We start from the raw sequence: 7241 nt of genomic DNA on the forward strand, positions 1-7241 counted from the left end.
CTTAGTATAGAGAATTTAGAACTGAAGCAGAACATAGGATATTCACTGCCTCTTGACTAAGCCATTCTGTTCAGGATTCTCCTTGATTGGCTCTTCATGACCTCCCAGACCTTCCCGGAGGCCATATTTAGAGTTTAATTTTCAATACTGACACTCTTCTTTTTTTAAAATCTCAATTAGGATTTTACAGAAAGGAAAAAGACAGGAAGAAACCGATAGTTTTATGGTAATAGAACAGAACTATTTTATATGTAAAATGCTGAAAGGATAAAATGGGACCATAAAAGTAGTTAGAAAAAATATTTGGTGCCTGTGGGGCAGTGAGTATTTCCATTTCAGAAAAGGATAGTAGTTCTCCCATATTCATGATTCTACTTTAGGCTCTTTTAGTTATCTGTTGTCAATAGCAGTTTGAAAATTATTAAATAGAAAATTCCAGAAATTATAGGTTTTAAATAATGTTTATTAGAGTATACTGTTGTAAGTGTTCTATGACAGCCATTAATCTCTTCTTGTGCTATTTATGCTGAGTTACCCCATTCTGTATAAGAGCAGTAGCCTCCAGTCTGTGTCCTGCCCTGGTCACTCCATTCTGAGTACCTGTGCTATGGTAGAGTGCCTTGGCACCTTGTCTGTGCAAGTAGAAAACCACCAGATGTTAGAAGAAATATATGACTTATTGAGATGAACAATTACCAGAGGCTCAGCACAATTATAAGGCTAATAAATAACTCCTTCGCACTAATTTAAAAAAAAATAACCTCCTATGAACTTATTGAATTAAATCAGCTCAGGGGCACACAGACACAAGGATTTATCAAGATCATACAAAAACAAACAAACAAACAAAACAAAAAGAAAACCCCAGGTGCATGAGCTTATCAAACATACCAGACCAACAGATGATGCAACCATCATCTAGGACCTTATCTAGGACCCATGAAAGGGGGCACACCTGAGACTATAGCACGGCAACACCAACCCTTCACCTTGTCACGGACCACACATCTCCTCTGCCCAGGAGACGCCACAGGGACAAACTCTGATGGACTTCAGCTTAGCATGTGTCTGCGGGTTGGTCGACCCCTTAGTTCATTGCCTGTAGTGATTCTTTTCATCCATACAAACTCTTTGCCTTCCCTCTTTTTAAAAAATTGGTTCTTTTTAGTTATAAATGAATCCATTTGAAATAATTACCAAAGCATGGAATACATCTTGTTCTAATTTAGTCCCCAGTACCTACCCTTCCCCCACCTCCTGCTCCCTCCTTCTACTCTACTGATTTTTCTGCCATTTAGCCATATTTATTTTTTTCATCAATTTCTTGTGGATGTACAGGATGTTGAGATTCAATGAAGTGTATTCATATATATATGTAGGAAATTTATGTCGGATTCATTCCACTGTCTTCCCTTTTCCCATCCTGCTTCCCTTCCCATTATTCCCCTTTGTTTACTCCACTGAACTTACATTCTTTTTTTAATCCCCCATCCTTATGTGTATTAGTTTCCACACATCAGAGAAAGCATTTCATCATTTTTTTTTGAAATTGGCTTTTCACTTAGCATGATAGTCTCCAGATTGATCCATTTACTGACAAATGTCATAAAGTCATGTTTTTTTATGACTGAGTAAAACTTCATCGTGTGTATATATCACATTTTCTTTATCCATTCATCTGTTGAAGGACACCAAGGTTGGCTTAATAGCTTAGCTATTGTGAATTGTGTTGCTATAAATATTGATGTGGCTGTGTCTCTGTAGTATACTGATTTTAAGTCATTTGCATATATACCAAGGTGTGGGATAACTGAGTCAAATGGTGGTTTCATTTCAAGAATTTGGAGGAATCTCCATACTGCTTTCCAGAGTGGTTGCATTTAACAGCAATATATGAGTGTATTATTCTCACATCCTCAGCAACATTTAGTGTTACTTGTATTCTTGATGATTACCACTCTGGCTAAAGTGAGATGAAATCTCAGTGTCGTTTTAATTTGCATTTCTCTAATAGATAGAGATATTGAACATTTTTTCATATACTTGTTGACTCTTAATATTCATTCTTTTGAGAAGTGTCTGTTTGGTTCCTTTGACCATTTATTGATTGGGTCATTTGGGGTTTGCTGTTGTTGTTTGTGGTGGTGTTTTTTGAGTTCTTTGTATATCCTGGATAGCAATGCCCTATATGAGGAACAGGTGGCAAAGATTTTCTCTCATTCTGTAGGCTCTCTTCATCCTCTTGATTATTTCCTTTGCCATGAAGAAGCTTTATAATTTGATGCCATTCCATTTATTGATTCTCATATTTACTTCTTGCACTTTAGGAGTCTTTTTAAGGAAGTCAGTTCCTGAGCCAACAAGTTGGAAGGTTGGGCATACATTTTCTTCTAGCAGGTGCTGGGTTTCTGCTCTAATTTCAAGGTCTTTGATCCACTTTGAGTTGAGTTCTGTGTAGGGCAAGAGATAGGGGTTAAGTCTCATGATTATGAATTTCCAGTTTTCCCAGCACCATTTTTTGAAGAGGCTATATTTTCTTTAATGTATGTTTTTGGCACCTTTGTCAAGTATGAGATAACTGTAGTATGTTGTTTTGTCTCTGTGTCTTCTGTTCTATTCCATTGGTCTTCATGCCTGTTTTAGTGCCAGTATCATGCTGTTTTTGTTATTATAGCTCTGTAGTATAATTTGAGGCCCAGTATTATGATGCCTCCTGCTTTGCATTTCTCACTAAGGATTGCTTTGGCTATTCTTGGACTCTTATTTTTCCAAATGAAATTCATGACTGATTTTTCTATTTCTGTGAAGAATGTCATTGGAATTCTGATGGGAATTGCATTGAATCTATATAACATTTTTGGTAGTATGGTCATTTTGACAACAATAATTCTGCCTAGCCAAGAACACAAGAGATCTTTCCGTCTCCTAAGGTCCTCTTCAAATTCTTTCTTTAGTGTTCTGTAGTTTTCATTGTAGAGGTTTTTCACCTTATTTGTTAGATAATTTTTTTCAGCTATTGTGAATGAGTTAGTTTTCCTAATTTCTTTTCAGCAGATTCAGCATTGGAGTATAGGAACATGATTGACTTATGGGTATTAATTTTATATCTTGCTACTTTGCTGAATTCATTTATGGATTCTAGAAGTCTTCTGGTGGAGTTTTTTTTTGGGGGGGGGGGTCCTCTCAATATAGGATTATGTCATTGGTCATTGGCAAGTAGAGTTATTTGAGCTCTTCTTTTCCTTAGTGTATCTGTTTAATTTTCTTCTCTTGCCTAATTGCTCTAGCTACTGTTTCAAGGTCTATGTTGAATAGGATTGATGAAAATGTGAAAATGGGCATCCCCTGTCTTATTCCTATTTTTTAGAGGCAATGCTTTCAGTTTTTCTCTATTCAAAATAACGTTGGCCTTGGGTTTGTCATATATAGCCTTTACAATTTTGAGGTATGTTCCTTCTATTCCTAGTTTTTCTAGTGTTTCAAACACGAATAAATGCTGTACTTTCTCAAATCCTATTTCTTTATGAGGATAATCATGTAATTCTTGTTTTTAAAAGTCTATTTATGTGATGAATCACATTTATTGACTTCCATACATTGAACCAAGCTTGGATTCATGTAATGAAAACCACTTGATCATGGTGTACTATTTTTTTAATGTGAATATATGTAGTTTGCCAGTATTTTATTAAGAATTTTGAAATCTACATTCATGAAGATTATTTGTCTAAAATTTTCTTTCCTTGATGTGTCTTTCTCTGGTTTCTGTATCAGGGTAATACTGGCTTCATAGAATGAGTTCGGAAGAGTTCCCTCCTTTTCTATTTCACAGAATAATTTGAGGACTTGCATCAGTTCTTCCTTAAAGATCTGGTAAAAGTTGACTGAGAAACCATCAGTCTTGGACTTTTCTTTGTTGTTAGTCTTTTGATGTCTTCTTCAATTTCGTAACTTGAAATTGATCAGTTTAAGTTTTCTATATTCTCCTGGTTCAATTTGGGTATGTCATATGTCTCTGAATTTGTTGATATCTTCAATGTTTTCTAGCTTATTGGATTACAAATTTTCAAAATAGTTTCTGATAATCCTCTAGATTTCAGTAGTGTCTATGGTGATATTTTCTTTTTCATCTCAAATTTTCATAAACTGAGCTTTATCCCTCTTTCTTTTGGTTAGCTCGACTAAGGGTTTATCAATTTTATTTATTCTTTCTATAACTGAATTTTTGTTTTTTTTGATCTTTTGAATTATTTTTTTAAAAAAATCTTAATTTCATTGATTTTGGCTGTGATTTTAATTATTTCCTGTCTTCTACTAATTTTGGTTTTGGTTTGTTTTTCTCCTAGGGCCTTGATTTGTAATGTTAGATTATTTATTTGATATTTTTCTATTCTTTTACTGTATGAGTTCAATGTTATGAACTTTCCTCTTCAAATCACATTCATAGTGTCCCAGAAATGTTGATATATCACTATTCTTATTTATCTGTATTTTAAAAAATTTATTCCCTGATTTCTTCTGCAATCCATCGATCATTCAAAAGTGTATTATTAATCTACAGTGTTAGTTTCTATTTTTATCTTATCATTGATTTCTAATTTCATTCCATTATGAGCTGATAGAATTCAAGGTATTATCTGTATTTTTTTTTAATTTGCCAAGATTTTCTTTGTGGCCTAAAATATGGTCTACTTCAGAAAATGTTCCATGTGCTGGTGAGAAGAAAGTGAATTCAGACAATGATGGATGAAATATTCTATGAGTGTCTGTTAAGTACACATTATTAATTGTATTTTTTTTTTTTTTTTAGTTCTATAGCTTCTTTATCTAGTTTTTGTTTGGGAGATCTATCCAATGATGGGAGAGGCATGTTAAAGTCATCCAGCATTATTGTGTTTTAGTCTATTTAATTCTCAAAATTGAGAAGAGTTTGCTTGACATATGTTCATGCTCCATTGCTTGGGGCATAAATATTTACAATTGCTATTTCTTCTTTTTGTGTAATTCCCTTAAGTAATAGAAATGACTTTCTTTGTCTCTTATGATTAATCTTGGCTTGAAGTCTACTTTATTTGGTGTGAGAATAAAAACCCTTGTTTCTTTACAAGATCCATGTGAATGATATGTTTTTTCCCTTTCTTTTACCTTCAGTCTTCGTATGTCTTTGCTATTGAGGTGAGTCTCTTGTTGACAGCATATGGTTGGGTCTATTTTTTTAATTCAATCTTCCAACCTATGTCTTTTAATTGAAAAATTTAGACTATTTACATTCAATGTTATCGAGAGATGATTTTTTATTCCTTGTCATTTTGATTTATTTCTAGGATTCAAATTGAATTCAGTTCTCCTTTTCTTGACTATTCTAGTATAATTCCACCCTCTGCTGGTTTTCATTTTCATTTTTTTCTTCATGAAATATTTTATTTTGCTTTATAGTGCAGGTTTTCTGGTTATTAATTCTTTTAGCTTTTGCTTATAATGGAAGGTTTTTATTTCATCTTCAATTCTGAAGCTTAATTTTTCTGGGGATAGTATACTCAGTTTGCATCCATTTTCTTTCAGAGCTTGGTATATATTATTCCAAGACCTCCTAGCTTTCAGGGTCTGGGTTGAAAAATCAGCTGAGATCTGGATTGGTCTTCCTTTGAATGTGTCCAGTTGTTTTTCTCTAGCAGCTTTTAAAATTCTATCTTTATTCTATATGTGAGGCATTTTCATAATAATGTATCTTGGATTGTGCCTGTTGTGATTATGTGTGTTTGGAATCCTGGATGCCTCTTGCATTTGAATTTTCACTTTATTGTTAAGTTCAGAAAATTTTCTGATATTATTTAATTGAAAATATTGTGCATTTCTTTAGTTTGCATTTTAGAGCCTTCATCTATCCCAATGAATCTTAAATTGACCTTTTAATGTTATCTTATATCCTTCAAATATTCTGTTCATGGTCTCTTTTCTCTATGGTCAAATTTATTTTCAAGATTATATACTTTGTCTTTTTTTTAAACAGATTTCATTCATTTTATTTATATATTTTTGTATAAAAACCCTATGTTGTAGCCACAGCTGGAGCCTGGGTCTTCTGTACAGAGACTCTGGTGTGGGTTTTCACAAGATGGTCAGTGAATTCCTTATAGGGAGACTTGGGGAACACAGTTTCTTTCCAGAGAACGGGAGTCAAATAGCTGTATGTCTTGGAGATGGCATCAAAGGTGGCCTTAGTGAAATTGCAGCCCCTGGCAGAAGTATAGCAGTCATCAATACCAGCCATCATCAGCAGCTTCTTAGGCACAGGGACTGAGACAATGCCAGTACCTCTGGGGGCAGGGATGAGCTGCACCAGCACAGAACCACAAGTCCAGTCACCTTGCAAGGGACAGTGTGGGACTTGCCAGTCTTGTTCCCACAGTAGTCTGTCTGCACAGGAACAATGGAGAGCTTGGCCAGGATAATGGCCCCTCAGATAGCAGTGGCTAACTCCTTGGAGCACTTTACTCCCAGTCCAACATGACCATTGTAGTCCCTGATAGCTACAAATGCCTCAAACCTGGTCTGCTGGCCAGCACGAGTCTGCTTCTGTACAGGCATGATCTTCAGAACCTCATCCTTGAGTGACACCCCTGAGAAAAGGTCAATGATCACAGACTCCTTGATAGGCAAAGAGAAGAGGTAGATCTCCTCCAAGGACTTGATCTTCATGTCCTTGACCAGGTGGCCCAGCTTGGTAACTGGGATCCACTCCTTGTCTTTGGCCTTGCATCCGCAAGGGCCACGGCGCCAGCCCCAGCCCCGGCCTCACCTCCAAGACTGCTGCCGAAGCCTCCATGGAAGCCATCGCAGCCACCCATTCCAGGGGGTCCTCCAGCTGCACCAGCGTCATCCACCATTTGGTGTTTTCCCAGAGAAGAAACTATACTTCGTCTTTGAGGCCTGACAATCTATCTTCAAAGTGGTCTAATTTATTGGTGATGCTTTTCATTGAATTTTTAATTGGGTTTATTGATTCCTTCATTTGACTATTTCCTTTCCAGAATCTCTGTCTTTTTATTGAAGTGATCTTTCACTTCCTGTATTTTATCTCTGATTTCACGTTTTACATGGTCTCTTAGCTCATAGAGCAATTTAACTATGAACTTCCTAAATTCCTTCTCTGACACTTACTCCATTGTGGTGTCAGTGGATTCTGCTATTGAGGCATTTTGGGTTGTTTGGGATGGTTCATTCCCTTGCTTTTTTATATT

General features: G+C 35.7%; 1 pseudogene across 1 annotated transcript; it reads right to left on the reverse strand.

The window, feature by feature from the left end:
* Nucleotides 1-6049: 6049 nt before the first annotated feature.
* On the reverse strand, nt 6050-6887 carry LOC306659704 (small ribosomal subunit protein uS5-like; annotated as a pseudogene). The gene has a single exon. The product of its transcript is annotated as a small ribosomal subunit protein uS5-like (transcript).
* Nucleotides 6888-7241: the final 354 nt, after the last annotated feature.

Source organism: Sciurus vulgaris (genome assembly GCF_902686455.1).
Source record: "Sciurus vulgaris genome assembly, chromosome: 1".
Taxonomy (NCBI): domain Eukaryota; kingdom Metazoa; phylum Chordata; class Mammalia; order Rodentia; family Sciuridae; genus Sciurus; species Sciurus vulgaris.